The 23061-nt window shown below is 51.5% G+C and overlaps 1 long non-coding RNA gene across 5 annotated transcripts in view; it reads right to left on the bottom strand.

Annotated features, from left to right (window-relative positions):
* The window catches only part of LOC111558256, a 111692-nt gene that overhangs the window by 63816 nt on the left and 24815 nt on the right, over window positions 1-23061 (bottom strand). For all 5 annotated transcript variants that reach the window (XR_006591019.1, XR_006591022.1, XR_006591021.1 and 2 more), the window contains exon 4: window positions 19512-19636. This is a non-coding gene — a long non-coding RNA (uncharacterized LOC111558256). The remainder of the gene's footprint in view (window positions 1-19511; window positions 19637-23061) is intronic.

The following is a 23061-nucleotide window of genomic DNA, read 5'->3' as shown; positions in this document are numbered from 1 at the left end:
CTTGGCAACCCCGATGCCAAGGTGCAGTGGGCGAAAGAGCTTGGATGTCCACGCCTGGTGACCGGCAACGGGTGCCCCGTGCCCAGAAGTCTCGCCCCGCAAAGTACTGGTGTGAGAACCCCCCCTAGGACAAACGTAAGGAGGAGTATATGCAAAAGAGCTAGAGTACATCGGGTTGTACCTGAGTAAGCCGTTCGTCATGATATCATCCGTGGCATTTCAAGAGTCCTAGCCCAGTTGTAGGAGACACGGAACTGCTTTCGTTTGCCCTATTAAGTAAGTTCCAGGGCCGTAAATTTCATGCAACTGTCGCTGGTATGGAGATGAGGAACCATTGACCAACATGGCTGAGATGAACTCACAATTCTGAGATCCGATCTGATGTACCGCCCAGAGAATCGTAATCCTTCACTCCATCCCCGCCTTGGTCATGAATTTAGATCAGGATGCCGGGTCTGGGAGGGGGGGATGTCCGGAGGCTCCAAAGGAAGCGAACTCTGCGGTTTTGATTCACCGTCACCAGAGCCTGTGGCGCCTACAGACATAATGACCAGCATGTGACCGGTGGGGGCATGGGGGCAAATACTGATCCCTTGAGTAACCCAAGCGTTGGATGGAAAACTCATTTGTATATTAGTTATCATTCTTAGAAAGTCGCTCTTAGAAGTGAGACTATATCGCTGCCTTGCTGTTGCAGAGAAGGAGAGAGACCACTGTTTCCGAGGCGGTGGGTCCGGGGCCACATGGCAGGCACCTCACTGAGGACTTCCGCATCCCTGACCGTATTACCAATACCTCTGATTTAGGGGAAACCAGCGCTGCTCACATCCAGCTTCCCGGCACCCTCATTGTGGCTGAGCCCTGAGCCCTCTGCGAACCTAGAGGCTGGGGAAGCGCAGGCTCTCCCGGGAAGCTAGGGAAGGCCCGCGTTTGATGTCGTTCCCTTTCAAGAACTTTAAAGGCGCCCAGCTCTGCAGGTGTGGGAGACAGAGATGTCACCTGGCAATATTTTTTGTGGAAAAGATCTGTGAGTTCCAGTTAACCACAGGCTTACCTGGAGCCAAAGCAGCAACGTTCCTGTAAACAGACGGATAAATCGGTTCCCAATCATAGGAACTGCCACCACCAGTAAAATGTCCGTTTTCCAGAACACATTGGGGCATTGGGTTCGATTTCTCCATCGCAGGTCAAGAGAGACGCTGACGGGGGTGCCTGGGTGGCTTAGTGGGGTGAGTGTGTCTGACTTGATTTCTCAGGTCAGAATCCTGTAGTTCGCAAGATCAAGCCCCAAGTCTGTCAGCACAGAGCCCGCTTCAGATTCTCTCTCTCTCTCCCTCTGCCCCTTCCCTGTCGTGCTCTCTCTCTTTCAGAATAAATAAATATTGAAAAAAAAGAGACACTAGCCAATTAAAGAGAACTGTGATGTCGGGAGGGGTGAGTCTGGAAAGCACGTCGCAAGAGAAGGGGACGGGAGGACTGGAGATGCTTGTTGCTAAAGGCTAAGGCGCCTGCAGGCGGTGATTTGGTAGAGGAGGGTTCGTTCAACACCTGCGAGGAGACGCTTAGGGCGTGCTCTCCTCTGCTCTAGACGCCAGCATGTAGCAAGAACCAAATGGATAGGGTACCCACCATCAGGGACCCGGCATCTGGGGGGCAGGCAGGTAAGGGGACACATACTACAACAAACTAACCAGTATGGTGGGTCGGAGGGAGGTGGATAGGGCCTTGGGAGCGTGGGGTGAGGTTGCAATTTTAAACCAAAGGGTCAGGGAAGACTCTAGAGATGATGTGACGTCGGAATGGCCCCCGAGAGGGGAGCCCGGGTGCCATGTGGGTGATGCAGGACTAGCACGCCAGGCAGAGGGACAGCTGGAGCAAAGGCCCCGAGGCACGAGCGGTGGGAGAGGGGATGGGGACTGGGTCAAGGAACTCCCTGTGGAACACTGAGCTACCTCCTAAGCTGGGACCTTGGAGGGTGCCGTCAGTGCTGAGGTCAGCGTGGAGGCCCGAAGGGCAGCCCAGACAGCAGAAAGGGGCTGTGGGCTGGGTCCAGGCCAGTGGCAAGGAAGCGTCCAATTCTGAAGGGGCCTTGCGGGCAGAGGGACGGCGGGTCCTGATCAGCCCTCACTCCCTGGGCCTGAGCGTTGCAAGGACGGGGCCGTATTAGCTGAGCCAGGAGCACGGAGAGGGCCCGGGCCGGTGGCAGTGAGGAGGCCTGTTGGAACAGGAGGGAAGGGAGTGGGAATCTGAGTCTCAGGGGTGGGGGGGACTCGGCTGGGGCCCCACCAGCATGGAAATGGAACCGAGAGTCCCCAGCGCAGGTGAGGTGGCCACCCAGGCACAGAGCTTATTGGCAGAGGGACCAGAGCCTGTGCCTGCCCGACGTGACAGGGAGGCGAGGATGGTGGGAAGTGGCAGAGGGGTCCGGGAAGGAGCCTCTCCCCTCCCCCCACCGAGAGCCGGCAGGGAAGCCCAGGGGGCTGGTGTCCTTGTCCTGGGAGCCAGAGAAAGCGGCCGGACAAGAAGAGCGGGAGGTGGGGAGGGGACCAGTGATGTACGTGTTGCTCCTGGGAGCAGCGAGACACAGGCTGCAAACAGAGCACTGCTCAGGGCGCCATTCTGGTGAGTCCACAGAGGGCGGCTGAGCCGCAGTGAGCCGGGGAGACGGGAGAAGGGGAGCCGGCCGTGGTTCCATGAGCAGCATCAGGACCCGCGCTGGGTGGCATCTGGAACAAAGAGCGTATGACTGCTAGGGTGGCCCGCGGCGGACACTTATCAACAGGAGCCCCTGTACCGGACCTGGTCCGCCCGAAACCCACGCGCACATTCATCAGGAACATCGTGGCAAGGATGTCTGCAGCACGTGGAAGGTGGCGTGAGATGATCTGGAAGGCCACCTGCAGCTCTAAGGCTCTGTCGTTCACTCTGTCGTGGGCTCCGTGAAAGTCACCTGCGGTGGCCACACGGTCCGCGGGAGTGAGAACATCTCGTCCCGGTGGCAGCATTAAGGCAGACAGACGCTCTCGCAGGAAGCCTCTGTTTCCGCCCTGCGTTCTTTTCTTTTTTACACTTGTATTTATATTCCCAGCTCCTCTTCTTAAGCTGCTGAATGATCCAACTCCCCAAAGAGGACGAGGATCCTTCGTCGGATCAATAAGCAAGATTGAAAGAAAATCGTCCAAAAGGAACTTGCACAGTAAGCAGGGCCTCCCAGCAGAGAGGGAACAAATGTTCTTAAATTAAAGATGAGAATGAAAGTCTCTCCAAGATGGCGCTGCATGGGGTGTTCACAGGCCGGGCGCGTTGTTTCCCTGAAAGGAAGGTTTCCAGGAGCCGCAGAGGGGCCGGCTGGGCAGGGAAGCAAAGTCACGCCGTCACTTTCACTAAGAAGGCGGCTGGAGTTTTGAAAAAGGTGCGTGGTGCTCAGTGTGGCTTTTCACAAACGTTACTCTATGTTTTGGCCCGACTGATTCACGTCTCTGGCATCACGACCCCGTCGTGCCCTTTTATTTTCTGCGAGGGTCTGTCACAGTTGAAAATGATTACGTGTCTCCTGCCGATGTATCCTCCCTAAAATGTGAGTTCCACGAGGAACCTCAAAAACCGTCTCTGTCTTGTCGATGGCTTGGCATCTAATGGACGCTCACTGTGAATCTGTTTACTAAATTTGATTCTAGGTGGTCGAGGCGATGGCACCAGCCTACTTCCCCAGGGTTGGGAGTAGGTGAAGCTCTGGGATGGGCCCTAATTAAAAGAGATGTTCACTGTCAGACAGCAACCATTCCCAGCTCCCTTCTCTATTGTTTACCTTCCACTTTGAGAATGGGAAATGGCCAGATGTTGGCTTTCCAGTATCTTGGTTTTTCTTTTTTTGCCACAAGGGATTGTCACATGTCACAATCCTAAGGGGACGCACTGATGGGCTTCAACAAAAGCTCTTCCTCTGGTGTTTATAAGAGAGAACAATTACAGGAAATAACCTTTGGCCACTGCCCCTATTGTTTCCTGCTTTTGAGGTCATGACGCCCGGAGCTGCAGCAGCCACCTTGTGACCATGAGGCAACAAGCATGAGATCAAAAACTCACATCTTAGAGATGAAGGAGCAGAAGAATGCAGTGATCTTGGATCTTTGACGACTCTTTTAAGCTAAGGGCAGCCACCACATGTCTCCTTGCCAAGTGAGTAAGGCTCTGTTAGTTGAATTTTCTGTTACTTGCAGCTAAGCGCATTTTATGTGATATGACAGCTGGCACATGGATGGCATCTGTAAGGTCAACGCTAGGCTCTCTAGTCAGTTCCCAGGATGCTAATGAGTCAGGTTCTTGGTTGAGTCTTGAGTTCCCTATGTCTAGGACCACGTGGATGCGTGGCCATTGGTGACCGACTTCTACAGAATGTTGGAGAGATCCTCTGCCTGCACCAATGGGTCTGCTGTAGGCATCTCTGAGGCTTTGTGTTGTCACTTTAAAAATTTTTTTAAATGTTTATTTTTGAGAGAGAGAGAGAGGGGGGGGGGCACGAGATGGGGAGGGGCAGAGAGAGAGGGAGACACGGAATCGGAAGCAGCTCCAGGCTCTGAGCTGTCAGCACAGAGCCCGACGCGGGGCCCGAACCCACAAACTGCAAGCTCATGACCTGACCTGAGCTCATGACCTCACCTGGTGACTGAGCCACCCAGGTGCCCCCGTGGTGTCACTTTATACAGGGTTAAGATTTCGGGTGGATCCCTGATGGAGGTTTGGACCTTCCTCCTCTGAGTGTTTCTTGCTTCAGATTACTGACAACAACTTAACATGTAAATGCAGATATAAATTCAACTCTGCTCCTCCTGCATCAGAAACACCAGAAATACACATGTGGATAAAGGACAGGCTCTGCCCTTGAGATGGGGTGGGCATGAGAGCACAGAGGAGGGAGAAGACAGAATCGTAAAATAATTGGGATATCAAGTTACTTATCATAAAAGCATGCATAAGGAGTGGCGCTATCATCGAGTGGAATGTTGATGAGCTATCTTTAACGGCTATATTCTACTCGGCAACGAGAAAGAACAAAATCCTGCCATTTGCAACCACGTGGATGGAACTGGAGGATATTATGCTAAGTGAAATAAGTCAGTCTGAGAAAGACAGATACCATACGTTTTCACTTATATGTGGAACTTGAGAAACTTAACGGAGGCCCATGGGGGGGGGAGGGGAAGGGGAAAAAATAGAGAGGGAGGCAAACCATAAGAGACTCTTAAATACAGAGAACAAACTGAGGGTGGATGGGGAGGAGAGGGGCAAATGGGTGATGGGCATTGAGGAGGGCACTTGTTGGGATGAACACTGGGTGTTGTATGTAAGCGACGAATCACGGGAATCTACCCCAAAACCAAGAGCACATGTTAGCTCACTTGACAATAAATTTTAAAAATGAGTTAAAAAACCCAACTATATTCTATTTAATTCTTAGAATATTTTTGAAATAGGTGTTATTACATTTTTTGACTGAGGGCACTGGGGCACAAGAGTTTACTAACGTGTTTAGCCGTACACAGTGGGGAACTGGGTCACCAGAAATTGGCCTCAAACCTGCATTCCAGTCAATTCCAATTTCCCCCGTACTTTCCAGCCATTGGAGGTAACGGAGGAAGCCAGTGCACACGTAGTGGGTTGGGTGTGCGTGGTCTGTGACACCTGTGGAGGGGCTGTTTCCGAGGTGATGGCTTACTCCCCCCCGGTTCTCTGGGGGGGGGGGCTCACTCCTGGAACCAGCTGCCATGCGATGAGGGAGCCCAACTAGCCCCTGCCCAGGGACCGCAGCGAGGTCACAGGTGGGGATCCCGGCCACCAGCCCAGCGCGGGTCCCGGCGGCCAGCTGGCACCAGATGCCGACGCAGGAGTGAAACTGACTTTGTGCGTGGGCTGTCCACGTGGTAGCCATCAGCCACGTGAGGCCACTTAAAGGTAAACTAATTGAAATTACGTGAAGTTTAAAATTCAGTTCCTTGGCTGCACCGGCCCTGTTTCAAAAATGCTCAAAGGCCGCATGATACTGTGTCACCCCAGCTTTCGAGTTTGCCCAGCGGAGGCCTCAGACCTGGAGGAGGAGACATAGGCGACAAGCCGCGCCCAGTGACCCGAGTCTGGATCCACAGAACCCGGGAGCATAAGAAGGTGGTCGCTTCCTGCCTCTAAGTCTTGGGTGGCCTGCTGCGACCCTGGGGAAGGGCATGCTGGGATTAGCGCAGCTGGGTGTGCATGGGCAGTGCGTCTGGACCCGAAGCCCATCCCGGCCACCCTGCATGTCGGTGTGGGAGCTGGAAGGGACCAGAGTCACGCGGCTCCCGTGTGGAACCTCCTGTTCTTGGGTGCAGGTTACCCGGAAGGTTTGCATCCTGGCCTCGTTTTGGCGTGGCCTTGGAGCCTCGCCGTGAATCATGAGAGGCTGGGTCGCCTAAGAGGCGGCATCCCGTGGACAAATTGCCTCGCCTCACCTCCATTTTATTCCCTATTTGCCGTCCACCAAGGTTACCGGTGATTCCTTTTATCGTGACTTTTGGAAAGTGATAATAATAATAATAAAAAAATATATATATATAAATTTCACCTTGGGTGTAATAAAAATCACATATATTTTATAAATAGGAAAGCAGCGGCTATGACCAAGGTGTTCCTTGGGGAATAAGAATGAATGTGTTTGGACGCTTTTTTCTCTACTTGGCTGTCAGAAAATCTGTCATTTGGAGTAAAAATCAGCAACAAGAGTGAAAAAAGCTGTTGGTTTGGAGTAACATTTAAGGTGTAGGAGACAAAGTTCAGATCTATTAAAACCATGTCTTCGGTAGCGATTTTTCTCTGTAAGATCCCTCCCAGATGTAAGGTGCGGAGGCGTGGAAGGGGGTGTCTCTGGACAGTGGCCTGCAGGCCTCGCTCCCTCTGGTGTGGGCCCCACGCTCTTGCAACACAGAGCCGCGGGCTCTCACTGGCCTAACAGTCACTGTCGCGACTGCTGTCTTCTCCGCAGAGAAGGCCGAGTAGGAAAACAAACCAGGATGGTGGAGATTAGGCACTCGTTTACCAATATTTCTTCCTTTCTTTCTCCAGAATTGTTGTCTGTTGTAGAAAAGTCAGACAATGAACTCAACCAAAAGATACAAGAGGAAAGTTGCCCAGAACTCTGTCCGCCCACCCCGGAGCCCCTCGCCAAGGTCTTACACCTCGACTTATGTCCATGCAAATGTGTGTGCAGTGTTTACAAACCCCGGGTGACGCTACATGGGTATGTGATGCTGTGATCTGTCTTTCTCGCTTGAAAATATATGCTGCTTCCCATGCAGTGTTCTTCGAATTCAAAAGAACTTTCTAACCTGAGTTGAGGAAAACAGGATGAATAATCAATGCCTTTTAAGCTTATTTGCCGGTTGAAAACTTTAAAGATATGGCCTCTTGGGTCACAGGATACAAATATATGACCTGAAAAGATGTTATTAACTGGAGGACTTAAATGGGTTCAGCAAGAAAAGCAACTGGCGATACGCATCTCTAAAGGGTGCTGCCTGTGGGGCTGGGCCAACTCCAAAACAACTCTTTTGGATGCGAACCGGGAGTACTGAATTTCGTCAATGGAAGCAAGAGGGTGGTCTGTTCGTAGTAAAAATTCTCTCTGGGATCTCTTTGTAAACATTTAGGGAATTTTGGCTGGATCCCGGGGGTTAAGGCCCTAGCATTTCGGGGGGAGGGTGAAGGTCCTCCCTGGCTAGTGGTTGCTATGGACTCTGGGTCTCCTCCAAACTCCTGTGCTGAAGTCCTGGAAGTGATGGTTTCAGCAGGGGCCAGGAAGGTGGAGCCGTCCTGAGGGATGAGTGCCGAGCGGAGGAATGCGGAGGAGATGGCTTGTCTCCGTCTCTGCCCTGGGAGGGCGCAGCGGGAAGGCATCTACGTGCAAACCAGGCAGAGGACCCTCACCAAGAACCCGCGTATGCAGGCACCCCGATCGGACTCTCAGCCTCCAGAGCAGCGACAAATAAATGTTTGTTGTTCAGGCGTCCAGGGTAGGGTAGTCCTGTTAGGGCAGCCGTAAGGTGCGCTGTGTGCTGTTGCCGTCCGGGCGCCTCCCAGACCACCCCCAGGCCCAGCAATTCACCGGAAGGGCTCATGAACGAGAGAAGATGCTACACTCACAGGGAGGGTTTATTGCAGCAGAAGGATACTGGCTAAAATCGGCAGACAGCACCCGTTTCTCCCAGCAACGACCCGTGACCATACGTGCGGAGTGCCGCCCACCGGGGACGTTCACTCACACCTCGGTGTCTACAGTGCTCGTTGGGGTCCGTTTCGTAGGCGTGGCTGACCACCCACGTGGCTGAACTTAGTCTCCGGGCCCTCCGGAGGCCAAGCTGATACTGTGTGGCCCAGGGACGCCACCATAAATCACGTCGTCAGTGTTGACTGTGTGGCCTGGCCCGGGGCCCCAGTAGACAAAGACACTTGTGTCAGGCAGGATATCCTAAGAGCTTTAGCAGTCAAGGGCAAACCTTTCATGTGCGGCCTTTGGACAACCCAGAGCTGCTGCTTAATCCTTTACAGGCACAGGGCCCCTCTCACGAGTGGCCACCTTATCCACGCGCACTGTGGTTTAGGCTTCTCCAGTGCCGTCCCTGCCCTTGACTTGGAGTTTGTCCGGGGGCCGAGATGACAGACGATGAGTGCGCTGTCAGGGATTCCCTCCTGCCCAGCTCTCGCCCTTGAGTCTAATTAAGAAACTAAGAAAGGACTTAAAAAAAAATTTTTTTTTTTTAATGGCAGGTGGTGAGGTTCTTCCTGATGTGTCGGTAACCAAAGAATGGTTGGATAAAAAAGGAATGCCAGCTACACAGAGCCGGGAAAGCTCGGACTGTGGTCAAAACATGAGGGGGCTGTTCAGAATCTCACGGGCCCAGGTAGAGAGCTGGTAGTGTTTAGACTCCCCGGGGCCTCGGGCGGTTTAACGAACACAAATGTAGGCTAGTGGTTCGAGGGAAAGCGTAGTGGATGTGAAGGAATCGTGATGTGTTTTTTTTGGGGGGGGGCGGGGGGAGTAGGGCTCTCTTTTTATCAGGATGTTATTGTTTATACGTTAGTATTCCAGTGGTTCACATCATTACTATGATCTCCCCATTAAAGGCACTTTTAAGTATTTTCCGTAGATGACTTTTTTTTTTTGCTTGAAAAAATCCTCAAGGTGAACAGAGAATCCACACACACACACACACAACCCTCCCCATGCCGCACACATGGGTTAAGGAATCAAGCACTCAATACCAGACTTTTGCCGCAAAGCATTCAGTGGCCAACAGGCACGTCCTCGTTAAAGACGATAGAAATGCAAATGACAGGCTTACTTATCACTGGCAACACTTAGAGACACGACTGTAGCAAAGGCTGGTGAGGACGTGAATCGGGAGGAATATTCATGAACCCGCCAGAGACCGCGGCAATCGATGCGATGACCTTGCAGGTCATCTGCCGATACCCAGGGCTGGAGGGGCGCCCACACCCGCCTGAGAGCCACTCCAGCACCCGGGGCGGAGCCTGGAGGAAATCCGGCCCACGTTTGCAGGGACTTGTTTGGGAACATGCAGCACAGCAGCATCACGAAGGCAAAACCACGGGAAGAACACAAGTGTCTGTCACCAGGAGACTGGGCCACACGACGGTACCCGTGGGTATGGCCCCTGCGTCCAGTCGCAGGGTCCCGTGACGGAGCACTCATGCGGCGGGACTGGAAGTGCGGGGTGTCAGCAGCCCCCAAGAGCTGTCCCCGATGTCGGCTGCTGGAGGGTGGTGGCTACTGAGCTCATGGGCCTGTCCTGTGTCTCTCGGAGCCCCCGCAGGGTGGAGCCCCATGCTCCAAGCCTGAGCCAGGTTTTCCTTTCCCTTGTTTGTCTGCAGTGATCCCAACAGGCAGGGGTGCGGATTGTTATTTTAAGAGTTGTCATTTATTACTACTATTTTTATTTCCCTCCAAAGAAACGACCTGGCCCCCAATCCCCGTCTTAGGGTCGGCCTTGGGGGAAGGGCAGCCTAAGACGCGGCTGGCAACAAGCTGTCTCTGGGAACATTCCAGAAATCCTCTGCAGATGTCCTGCCGGCTCCACTGCGAGCAAGAAGCACTAATCGTCTCTACTTCCCTCATTTCCCTCTGCTGACTCCCCGTACCCTCTTCTCTGTAGCTGCCCCCCCTCAAACCTCGGGCAGGAGAGGGAGGCTCTGGCCCCTGACCATGCCCTGTGTTGTTTCTGGACGGGGGCACCAGCTCGGAACTTGCTAACCACACTCCCCAGAGAGGTTTATCTCCATAAAATTCCTCCGGGAAATCTCCGCAGCTCTCGAGTGCAAAAATCTCTCTTCTGCTCTCAGACGTTCAGATACCCGAGAACAGACTGACTTGTGTCCAAACAAAAGCACGCGGTTCTGTCCGAATGTTTTCATAAAGGACCCTGCTGCTCACTGTGTCCCCTTGTCCTCATATTCTGGATGCTGGCTACCCCGCAGACTGGGGAGGAGTGTTCCTGCTGGAGTGACTGATTTTCAAACGGAACATGGACAGAAGCACCTGAAGATTGTGTCCTCTCGGTAGTGAGGACAAGTCTGATAAATGATTAAGGATGAAATAAAAGAAAAACTACTCAGTGATCCTAATTTTATTTATAGTAACAGCTCATCAAGTCCACGTCATTCTAGCTTGAAACTAGTCATTTTAATGAAACGCAGGACGAAGACTGGAGAGGGCTCTGGGCCCCCAAAGCTGAGTTAGTGAGGCTGAAAGCCGGGGTGGCCGAGGTCTTTTATGTGGCCTCAATCTCTGCTGGAACAAGAAGGGTTATACAACGGGCTGACCACATAATTGTTTTTGGCCCCAACTGGGAAAATTCTGAAATGAAAAATCAATGCTAAAATGGAGATAATGTGAAAAATACTTATTTTTTGGCTGACAAATTCGTTTCATTATCTTGGTGGACCTACAGTGCTTTTCAAAAACTGTTTTCAAAACATATATATTTTTTAAAAACCTCCAAAATCTATGTGCATTAAAGGAAAAACAATTTAAAATTCTTTCTATTTAAGAACATATCTATACCATAACATACTTAAGATAGTGTTCATCTGAACACTGGATAATCATGTGGGAAGGATAATGATCCCTGACAGCTCTTCTCTTGACATATTTCTGTTTTTACCCACATCTTCTCCTACTATAACATCACTGATGTTCTTCTGAAAAACAAAGTTTTTTAACGTGTTCTAGTTTATTTTTCATCAAATTGCCTGCAGACTTCTTCAAAGTGGTTTTTTTATGGTCCATGAATTTGAAATCCTCGATACCTTCCATCAGTTTTTTTTCCGTTTTTCATATTATTTAAAATTTTTATTATTTATTTTTGAGAGCGCACAAGTGGAGGAGGGGCAGACAGAGAGGGGGGACAGAGAATCCGAAGCAGGCTCTGTGCTGACAGCAGTGAGCCTGACGTGGGGCTCAGACTCACAAACGGTGGGATCATGACCTGAGCCTGGGTCGGATGCTCAACCGACTGAGCCACCCAGGCGCCCCTCATAATATATTAGATTGCAAGAAGGCTTCCAGAAGGCTTCCCCATGCAGGTGCTGAAGTACCTGTAAGCTCAGGGCAATTTCAGGGAACAGAGACTATTGTCAACTCTAGAAATTTTGTGTTACAATGTGTTAACATTTCAGTCCAAATTTTTACAGGTCCTTTTTGCTTCCATCCAGAATACTTTCTGCTGACAAATATTTTTATGAATCAAAATTCGTGAACTAAGTTTACTCTATTTATGATTCTCTTGGGTGTCTCGCCGACCAAGGATGCTGGGAAGTTGTATGTACTAAGTATCAATGTATCCAATAAAAAATAGAAGCTTCCTCAAAAGAGTCTTCCTGTAAGTCTCAGTACTCCCAGACACACTTTTAGAATTTTAAAATTAAATCTTGTCGTGGGTTGAAGTCATATCGTGTAACGTGTTTACCTCATGCTTGCTTCTGTGGGAACACATTCAATACCTTCCTGATTGCAGACTTTATTTTCAATAATTGCATTTTGCGAACATCTTCAAGTGCTGAAGATCTTTTAGAACTCTGTGATTACTTTAATTAAATATTTCCAACTGATTTTTTTTTAACTGCACGCAAAATTTGGAGGATTCATGTATTTTTTAAGAAGTCATTTACCACTGTAGGATACTTCAACAGTTTTCTCTAAAGCTTCAGACATTTCTGAAATGCAACCACGGGAAAGCAGGGGAGAAAGTGCCAAGTTTTAAAAAAGTTTGTCACTGGTTTCATTTCAGGATTTTTGTAGTCAGGTTCCTCTATGCCTAAGTAGAATATCGTAAACTGTGACAGGCAGGGTTTCTGTTTCTGTGGGCAGAATATTGCTGCATATTTGGAAGTAACTGTGTGTGTACCTTATATGGGCATGTTTTTGTCCCGCAGATCTTAAAATTTAGTGCGAATGCTGGGTTTTTTTTAAAAAAAATTTTTTAACGTTTATTCACTTTTTTGAGACAGAGAGAGAGAGAGCATGAATGGGGGAAGGTCAGAGAGAGAGGGAGACACAGAATCTGAAACAGGCTCCAGGCTCTGAGCCGTCAGCACAGAGCCCAACGCGGGGTTCGAACTCACGATCGCGAGATCATGACCTGACTGAAGTCGGACGCTTAACCGACTGAGCCACCCAGGCGCCCCGTGAATGCTGTTTTTATCTCAGTGTTGTTCTCCATCAAATGTGTACCGTACGACCACCAGCCCCCACTTTTTAACTCTAACGTTGAACTTTTTAACTGAAGTTTCAAAGGCATTCATAATAATTTTAGACATTTTACCTTCAACAATATGATGCATTTTCTTTTTTTTTTTAATTTTTTTTTTTAACGTTTATTTGTTTTTGAGGCAGAGAGAGACAGAGCATGAATGGGGGAGGGTCAGAGAGAGGGAGACACAGAATCCGAAACAGGCTCCAGGCTCTGAGCTGTCAGCACAGAGCCCGACACGGGGCTCGAACTCACGGACCATGAGATCATGACCTGAGCCAAAGTCAGCTGCTTAACCGACTGAGCCACCCAGGCGCCCCAATATGATGCATTTTCAGAGGCTTTATTTTGATCATAGGAATTGGATGCGAGAAAAAATCAAACTCTAGTTGGAATGAACTGATTTTCTATTATAAACATTTCAGGGTGTCTGGGCAGCTCAGCTGGTTGAGTGGCTGGCTCTTGATTTCGGCTCAGGTCACGATCTCACAGTTCAGAAGTTCGGGCCCTGTGTGGAGCTCTGTGCGGGCAGTGCGGAGCCTGCTTGGGACTCCCTCTCTCCCATTCTCTCTGCCCCTCCCCAAATTGCACGTGTGCATTCTCTCTCTCTCTCTCAAAATAAATAAATAAACATTAAAAACAGGAAAGAAACATCTCACGACTCTGATACAAAAGTGGCATCACGTGGCTGCTTGTGAAATTCGTCCGCTAATGAAGTGAGCGCATTGGCAGCTACTCCTTCACTTCTGTGCAAAAGCGATGAAACCCAGGAGGAAAGATGAGCGACGCCAATTTAAAAGAGCGATCGTTTGATCCAAGGAGGAAGCCATGCTTGGAAGATGACTATGTGAACGTCACACCTGCACACGCGGTCACGTGGTCGTCTTTGAGCAAAGTTCAACGGCAGTGAACTTCTGCAGCGGATGCTAAGCTTCTCTGCCTTTTTCCCATTTGCACACGGGGCGGCGGGGGGCGGGGCTATCACACAAGCCAGTTGTTAGTTTGTGCTAAATACGCACTTCGCCTTTTTATCTTCAGTTTATTACTATTTTAAGAGTTTGCTGCTAAATAACAAAAGCATCACTGAACCACGCGCTACACAACTATTTGCTGACTTACTCCGTGCAATCAACGTCCGAGCTGATGCAGCAGGAGTATCCGGGTTATTCTAACACACCCGCTGGCCGGGCTGCCTGGGCTGCATTTCCCACGCGAGTTTCGCACGCTTGTCTGCCTTTCTCACCGGCCTCGCCAAATGGGCACCCGGCAGTTAAAACCTTCTGCAGCCAAACCACAGCCAGCCAGGCTGAGTTCTTTCCCCCACCCCCACGCTGGACGGAGTTAGCTGTGTCTGGCCTCTCCTGTCCGAGGTCCCCCCCTTTCATCAGCAAGCCTGCTTTGTTTCACCAGCGAGACCCTCACTAGGAAGAGAGGCGACTGTTTGTGCCGGAAATACGTGAGAAGCAAGGGACGGGTCATCACCACGGGCGCTGCACGCCTGTCTGGCGCTCGGCCGGACCGCCGGGTGGCCCGGGTTTTGCGCACACAGAGCGTGCCCTCCGCACGCGGCCATTGCAGCAGGTGTTGCTCCAGGTGGGGAATCCGAGATGAACGCCAACCTGGGACAGAGGACGTAAACGGGTACTGTTTGAGGCACATCGGGAAGTGTGGCCACCCTCGTGATGATAGATGAAGAGACAGACAGACGGATGACAGAGATGAAGGCAGGGTAGCTGGAAGGTCGATACACAGGTGACAGACGGCACGGAGACAGGACAGATGACAGGTAAATGCACAACAGACAGACAGGTTTGCTAACGCTCAATTACGTCTAGAGCCAACTGTGCGTGAGCTGGTCGCTGATATTTGGCAAACTTTGCTCTTTTGTGATATGGGTGGTTTCACTGTGCGCTGAGAAGGCGTCTATGCTAGGAATTTGTAACTGAATTCCTTCCTTTTTGGTTTCCTTATTTTGTAACTGAAGATAAGACACACTTCCTGCTCATAACATGAAGGTATGACATCGAATCGGACAAGGTTTACGAGCGTGCACTGAAAAACGTGAACTAAAATCATTCTCTTTTCCTAAGAAAAGGATGTAAGAGCTCAGTCATTCCAGACTGTATCCACAACTCTGCCAGTTCCGTGAGGGGAGAAAAAGAAGGGATTTCTCATGCTGGTGAGATGGGAGACATGGGGTAGAGATGGCTGTTTTTCCACATTCTTAGGTGTGTTTCCTCTTCTTCCAACTAAAAGAGATCACTTACTGTGCTTGATTTTTTTTTTTTAACGTTTTACTTATTTTTGAGACAGCGAGAGACAGAGCATGAGCCGGGGCGGGGCAGAGAGAGAGGGAGACACAGAATCGGAAGCAGGCTCCCAGCTCCGAGCCGTCAGCACAGAGCCCGACGCGGGGCTCAAACTCACAAACCGTGAGATCACGACCTGAGCTGAAGTCGGACGCTCAACCGACTGAGCCACCCAGGCGCCCTGTGCATGATTTTTTTTTTCAACATTTGTTTGTTTGTTTGTTTGTTTATTTATTTATTTATTTTGGGACAGAGAGAGACAGAGCATGAACGGGGGAGAGGCAGAGAGAGAGGGAGACACAGAATCGGAAACAGGCTCCAGGCTCTGAGCCATCAGCCCAGAGCCCGACGCGGGGCTCGAACCCACAGACTGCGAGATCACGACCTGAGCCGAAGTCGGACGCTCAACCGACTGAGCCACCCAGGCGCCCTTGTGCTTGATTTTTTAATTGAAATATTTATCCAAGTATTATGGACGTGTGGTTAAAAAGTCAAATACGTAGTATCACAAGGCTTACCCTGAAAACCAGTCCTCCTTACGCCCAGTCCCGCTTCTCACAGATAACCACCCGGAACGTTACTATGGCAAGAGACACTAACATAAATTTTACCATCATAACCATATTTCGGTGCAGGGTTCTGTGGCGTTAAGCACGTTCACACTGTCTGTCCGTCCCCACCGTCCGTCTCCAGAACCCTTTTGTGTTCCCACACTGAGACCCTGTCCCGATCACATGCTACCCCACCCCCCTCAGCCCCTGGTTCCACCACCAACCTTCTGTCTGTGAATCAATGTCTCCTGGAACTCACAGAAGCACAATCGTGCAGGATTCACCTTTTGTGCCTGGCTTATTTCACTTACCATGTTTTTAAGGTTCATCCATGTGGTGGTAGCAGGTGTCAGAATTTCACCGCTTTTGAAGGCTGAGTAATCTTCCATTTATGTATAAATATATGTTTAAATGGAACATACTATTTATAAAACAACATATATAAAACACATATACCACATTTAGTTCGTCCATTCCTCTGTCCCCGGGCACCTGGGTTGTTTCTACGTTTTCTACTGGGAACAGTGCTGCTGAGAACATGTAGGCCCCAGAGCAAGTGGTACATTTAAAACATAAGTTTAGGGGGGCCTGGGTGGCTTGGTCGGTGAAGTGTTCAATTCTTGATTTCGGCTCAGGTCCTGATTTCATGGTTTGTGGGATCAAGCCCCATGTCAGCATCTGCGGTGATCATGGAGCCTGCTTGAGATTCTCTCTCTCTCTCTCTCTCTCTCTCTCTCTCTCTCTCTCTCTCAACACCCCCTCTTTCTCTCCTTCTCCCTCTCCCTCTCTCCCCAACCCTCTCTCTCAAAAAAAATGTTTTAAACATTAAAAAAAAAACACAGACATTTACATTACAGACCACCCAGCTGCTGACGGACGAGAGAACTATTCTTTAAGTCTTGACCAAATCTGATGCTGAGAGATCGCGGCACTGCTCCTTCGGTGTCCTCTGCACGTGTGGAAAATTCTCTACTGTGAGCAAAGCCACGTGGTGGGAAAGTAATCGCGGTCGACAGGTTGGTAACACCAGGAATGTGACTCTAAGTGGAAACTCACGGTAGTCTCGAATGACGGCACGGGGCGTGTCGGTCCTCGAGTTCTCTCTTGGGTGTTAGGATGTCTGGGGATACAGAATCCAAGCGATGCTGGAAGGCTCTGCCCGGCCCCCCGCCTGCCAGAAGGGGAGGCCCGCCTGTAGGAGTGAGGGGCTCGGGGAGACGTGATTCAGTACACCTGTCAGCACACCTGGTGAGGAGCCGCCCGTGGTTACAGATCGGAGCAACCAGAGATGACGCGTGAGGTCGTGGCGGGATCTGGAAGCTCTGGGGCCCCGGAAACTGCTGACTCCACTCCGATCCCTCCACCAGGGATCTTACAAGTGCCGTCCCGTAAGTAGTGCTTTGGTGACGGTAATCATTTTGCATTTCTTAGCAACGCAAGTGAGAGGCCAGGCAGATTCGAATCCTTTCCCTTCGGGACGCTAGTTTTGGGGGAGACACAAAGTATGCAGGACAGTGGCCTCATCTCCAAGCACAGTCTTATTAGATCTGTAGGCCACTCCAGCTTTGGACACGGGATAAAGGGATGTCACCAACCCTGCCCTTTTGCCCTCTGGGCTCCAGTAGCACTCAGGGCGACACCATGACCGTTTCTCAAGATAAAGCTAAGTGGGCAGTGGTGACACCGTTCTGCCTTTCCAGAAAGAAATCCCTGTGGCTGATGAGCCAGAGACAGTGGACTTGTAAAGGCCAGACAAGTTCTAATGCTCCCAAGACCAAGGGCGTCTTGGGCTGGATGTGTATTGTCCAAGAGGACAAGGACAGAGAGTCTCTGGGGAAAGTAGAGAGAGGGCAGACGCGGGGCAGAGGGATGGCCCAGGTGTTTTCCAGAACACTGCGGAGCTTGGGTTACCTGCTCCAGGGAGCCATGGTCGCTGCTGGTGGAGCAGGGAGGTGATGCTCTAGGGTGCCTTCTGGCGAGCCTGGAGCTTCCTAGTCTGGGCGCTTCTCAACACCATTTTCATGGTGCATCTTCCACCATATCTCCATCTTCCCCCCAAGGAGGCATCTGTGGGTACAGAGACGTCCCCACCCAGGGCACTGGGTCAGGGAGCGCCCTGGCCTCACTCCTGCCGGGCTTCAGTAGGAGGCACTGCCTCTCCCTATGTGCATTTTCTGGCTGGCGTCCACTGAGCAGTGGTCCTTGTCCAGATCCCAGGATTCGGTGGGCATCCGCAGGTGATTCCCAGCTAGGATAATCACAGCCTGGCCAGTGCCCTTCTCAGAGGGGACGCTCCTTGTTGGGGTTGGTGTTGAGACCCCATCTCATGCCCGATGCCAACAGTGTCTTGCTTTGGTATCGTTTGCTTCAGGAACGCCTCCAAAACCAACTTATCTGAACCACAGATTTCCCAAACAGACTTTTTCCAAGATATGAGGTTGCTCGACCGGTAAGACATTTGCTTATCAAACAACTGTATTCACCAAAACTCCTTCTAGATCCTTGCCTTACTGTGCCCACCAAACCTAAACTATTACGTCGAGAACTTTGCACAATCCCAGAGATGAGGGGGCCAAAGGCGAGGTGGGGGCAAAGCGCAAGCTAGCAACCTCCCCCCCCGCCCCGCCCCTGCCAGGTGGGGTATGTGTGACATTCCTCAGATACTCGCAGCTGTCCGAGGACAAAGGAAGGGAAAAACCAATGACTAACTGTCAGAGATCAGTCATCCAGGATATGAGCTTCCGTCAGTTTACAAAGGTCTTAGTACATCACAAGAAAAAGGCAATCTTACCAAGAGCCGAACCTCCAGAAACCCACAGACTCAATTTCCTGGAGCCCCCACATCATCCTCCCCTCCACAGTGATGTAGGGGACAAAGGTAAGACGAAAATAAAATAAAATAAAATTTCTTTATAACCTGCAGCCCACTGACAAACATTTGAGATAGGCAGAGTATAACATTCCTCCAATTAACTCCCGACTGTCTTGTCTCAATGTTAATGCTTTACTAGAGGGAAAACAACCTTAGCTTGACAATAACAAGGCCTCCAGTATCTTGTACTAAACAGACACATTTGTAGTATCTCTGTAGCATATGAAAGTTCTTTTGCAAACCTCCCTTCTTCCTTACCTCCCCCAGCTCCCAGGTCACTCCTCACAACCCCAGCACAGCTCTTTTTGCCCAGGGGTCCTGACCCTGTGCTCTGATGACATCAAAGTCCTTCTGCACCAAAGACGTCTCAAGAATTCTTTCTTGGCGGTCAGCTCCAGACCCGCCCCCACCACCCCCAAACCCCATCACCGGTACGGTCTCCCTGTCCAAAGCCCCACCCTAAACCAGTGAAGATGAGTAGTGGGCTGAATGGTGGCCCCCAAACAAACGTCCACAGCCTCATCCCTACAATCTGTGAATGTGGCCTTATTTGGACAAAGGGTGTTTGCAGATGGAAAGAGCGGTCTCGAGATGAGGAGATTCTGCCGGGTTATGTCGACGGTGCCTGACTTCGGTGACAAGTGCCCTCTCAAGGAACACGGGGGCGGGAGAGGAAGAAGCACTGCGGCCACGGAAGCAGAGGCTGGAGTGCCAGCAGCCACGAGCAGCCGGGGGACAAAGACCGGATTGTCCCCTAGAGCCTTTGAGGGGAGTGTGGTCCTACCAGCACTTAGTTTTGCACCTCCGGCCTCCGGAACCGTGGCAGAAGCAATCTCCATTTTCTCTTAAAGCCACCCGGTGTGTGGCGGTTTACTACAGCAGCCACAGGAAACGGATACAAGCCTCTCACCGCGCAGACCCCACCCACGTGGGCCCCGGACCCCGCATCCGAAGCGCGCCTACTGCCGACGAAGGGTCGACGTACCTCGGTTCCGGGGGTCCGACGCGCGGCTCTGCTGGCTCGGCAGTTACACGCGGGCCTCTGGGGGGCCGACGGCCGATCACTCTCTTCCCTCGTCCTGCACGCTGTGTCTCGGGGCTCTCGAGGCTCTACAAAGAGGACCAGCGATACTGGTGTAAAGACACGCGTGAAAGAGAGAGAAAGGCACATGGAGGGGGCGTCGCTTCACGCGAGGATTCTCGCTTTGGAATATGTTGCATCTGTCCCGGGGCATCTCGATCCAGAACACCGGTAAAGTGATTCACTTGTTGTACCAGTCACACATTTACTGGGTTTGTGTGTTCGTTTATATGACATTTTACCAGGGACCTTGGGAAACTAGGGTTAGAACAGAAAAATAGTTAACGGCGTGCAGAGTGGAGAATGCTTAAATAAAGTAGATTAAGTGGGAAGAAAACACACATCTAAAAGGTGCATTATGGATGCTTAATGGGCTATATTGTATGAGTATTGATGCTTCGCCCAGGACGGGCCACTTCCTGCTAACAGCGGTCACTGCGCACAACAGGAGAATCACAGCATGCTTGAAAATACCCAGAAAGGGAAGGAATCGCAAATTTAGTACCACTCAACGTGGCTGCTTAAAGACGTGCCATTGTGTCGGTGTCGATACAGATCAGCGTGGCACCCACATGCCCAGATCGTCCGTAACAGTCCTGCTTTCAAATCCTCGTCCTTCGGTCAGATCCTGTGTTGTCATGTGAGCACTGGGTTACAGGGAGAAGCCCAGCCAACCCTGGGAACGATCTGCTCGTCTATTCAAGAAATATCCAAGTGACACCAAGTGGAAAGTCACAGATCTTGGACTCTGGTATTACATGACCTGTGACCTCGGGCCAGTCGCTTCGGCTCTCCCTGAATCTGTTTCCTCCTCGGTAAAGGAAGGTTGGTAACTGGTACGGAATAAATGAGATTACTCGTGTGTAGGGATGACTTTGTGGAGAATTCACCGGGTTCCTCTTCTCTGTCCCCGAACGTTGTCACTTATAGCCCGAGGACTCCGCACCCCCTGCCTGCCCCTTGTGGCCCTTGGCTCAGGGGGACAGGAACAAATCAAATCATCGGATTTCAGGTTTTAAAGAATTAAAGCCTGGAGAGAAGGTGGCGAAATTTGGTGTAAGTACCGTGGAGTCAGCATCTCCAAACTGGTGTCACAACAGGGGAAATATATTTCCGAATCTGGGGTGAGAAGCCAGTTGGAAAGAGGCTTCTGCACCCCACGTCCTCCACCGGGTGGACGAGAAGAGTAGAATCTTCTGGAAAGTTCTGGATCTGAGCATAGAGGGGATGCCTGCCTTCCTTCCAACCTGGGAGGGGTCCTCTTCATCACTGAGGTGTGGGGACAGCAGAACAGAGGCTAAGCAGGTGGCTGGACACAATGGTCTGAGGCAGCTTCACTGTGCTTTCTGCGGCCCCTGAGTAGGAGGGGCAGCAGCCAGGTTTCCTTTGCAGTAGGCTGTGTGGAGAAGGCAGCAGAGTTCTGTGAGCTCAGAGACCCGGTGGGAACACGGGGCTCCCAGGGACTTCCGAGCACCCTTTGGAGCCATCTGGAACCCTCTGGAACCTTCTGGAAGCTTGTAACGCCCAGGAAGAGGCAGAGTCTGTCTCCTCTCTTGCATCTGGGTGGGCTCTGACAGAAGAAGGGACAGCTTCCACCATGCATGCTGGAACGCTCGATCTTCAGAGCCATGCAGGGAAGTCTGATTGTCCTGAGGTCACCATGTGGTGAGGAGGCCACATGGAGAGGCTGTGAGACTGTGTGGAGTGGGCCCTGCCCCATCCTGCTGTTCCCGGCCCACATGCCATGTGGGAATGAGAGACCTGTGGCCAGAAACGCCCAGCCAGACCCCTCGTGACTTTGTGACCCACGAGAACTGCAAAAAGTAAGAAATAGATGTTTTCGTTTTAAGCCTTTGAGTTTTTGGGTGACTTGTTAACGTCGCAATCGAAACCTAAAACCAAGGCTGAAACCACCGAGGACGCCCAACACTGTGAGTAAACCTCTCACTGGAGGGAATGGAAGTTGAAGAAAAGCTCACTTTAAATAAACTTGTATTTTATTGTTTGCATGGTGGTTTTGAGCCCTGGAAGTTTATACCCACGCTGCCTGTATCCTCGGCAGCTAGCAGGGTCCCGAGGGCCCCCCAGTGCTGGGTGCACAAGGCTGGGTGTGATCCAGGCTCGAGGGCCTCACGCTCGCCTGCCTGGAGCTCTGCTGAAGAGGTGGGGGGAGCGCAGCCCCGGTGGTCCTTCCGGAATTTATTGGAAGAGGAGTGTAGAGAGTGCAGCCCATGAGTGGTCTGAGGGCAGCGTGACGTCCCAGCACCCCAGGGTCCTCTAGAGCCCATCTCCGGCTTGGGGCCCAGCCCATAAGGGAACCCAAATCAGTAGCCCCTCAACGGGAGCCCAGCTCGACCCAGCCCTGAGTGTGGTGTGGGATGGGGGCTGGGGAGGGGACTCCGCAGCCCATCCCAGGCGGGTCTCACAACTTTGCCTTGTATCCTCACTCCTGCTCCCACCACCCCAGCTTGACAAGCGTGAGCTCATTCTTCCCGGGAGCTGGATAAGGAGGAGGGCACGACATCACGGCTTACCAAAGCCTCCCAGAGCACGCAGATTTGAGTTTCAGTATTGCCTTTACAAGATACTCCCCTGTCCTGCAAAACGAAAATGTGGCCGCGTGTAACAAAAGGAATATGGTCACTGAAGACAGGAAAAGGGGAGTTCGAACCCCGTCTACGGTGGCCAGCCTCCGAGCAGGCCCCTGATGGATACCGTCCTGGTGTTCACAGCTTGTGTTGTGCTGGGCTGGTCCGTGTGACCTGTAGGACACAGCAGAGGTGACGGCTTGTTTCTTTCTACATCGGGTTATTGAAGACACTGCCCATCTGATGAGGAGCTGAGGCCTCCTGCCAATAGCCTATCCTCCAACCCAATCGAGCCTTCAGATAACGTCAGCCCTGGCTGACAGCATGGCTGCAGTTTCCCGGGAAACCCCAAGCCAGGACCACCCAGCCAAGCCATTCCTGAATTCCTGATCCTTAGAAACCACGGGGCATCATCAGTGTTGCTGCTTATATCTTCTAAGGTGTGGGATAATTTGTTACACAGCAAATGTAACTACTACACCATCTCTCCCAGTTATTGTTGGGTAACCTTGAGCACGTGGCTTCCCGTTTTTCATCCATAAAATGGAGACATCAGTGCCCCACCCATATCCCCTTGGCCCTACCAGGGGGTCCCCACGGGGGTCTTACCCCACCAGGGGGTCTTACACTCACTAGCAGCTCCCCGTGTCCCCTGCCCAAGTCCATTCTTGTGCCACAGGCGTGTCCCTGGCCCACGCACGTTAATGCCCCGGGAGAGGCCCTCCACCAGTGCAGACGGGGTGGTGGGTGGGCACCCCAGCTCCCTTGCTCCTGGCGGGAGGGCACTTCCGGATGCCGTGCACAGCTTTTCGGAGGGCCTCAGGGGACATTCGTCACATTCACACACCGGCTATCCGTCCTCCTTG

This window comes from Felis catus, chromosome E3 (genome assembly GCF_018350175.1).
Source record: "Felis catus isolate Fca126 chromosome E3, F.catus_Fca126_mat1.0, whole genome shotgun sequence".
Lineage (NCBI taxonomy): Eukaryota > Metazoa > Chordata > Mammalia > Carnivora > Felidae > Felis > Felis catus.
This window is presented reverse-complemented; position numbering and strand designations above follow the sequence as displayed.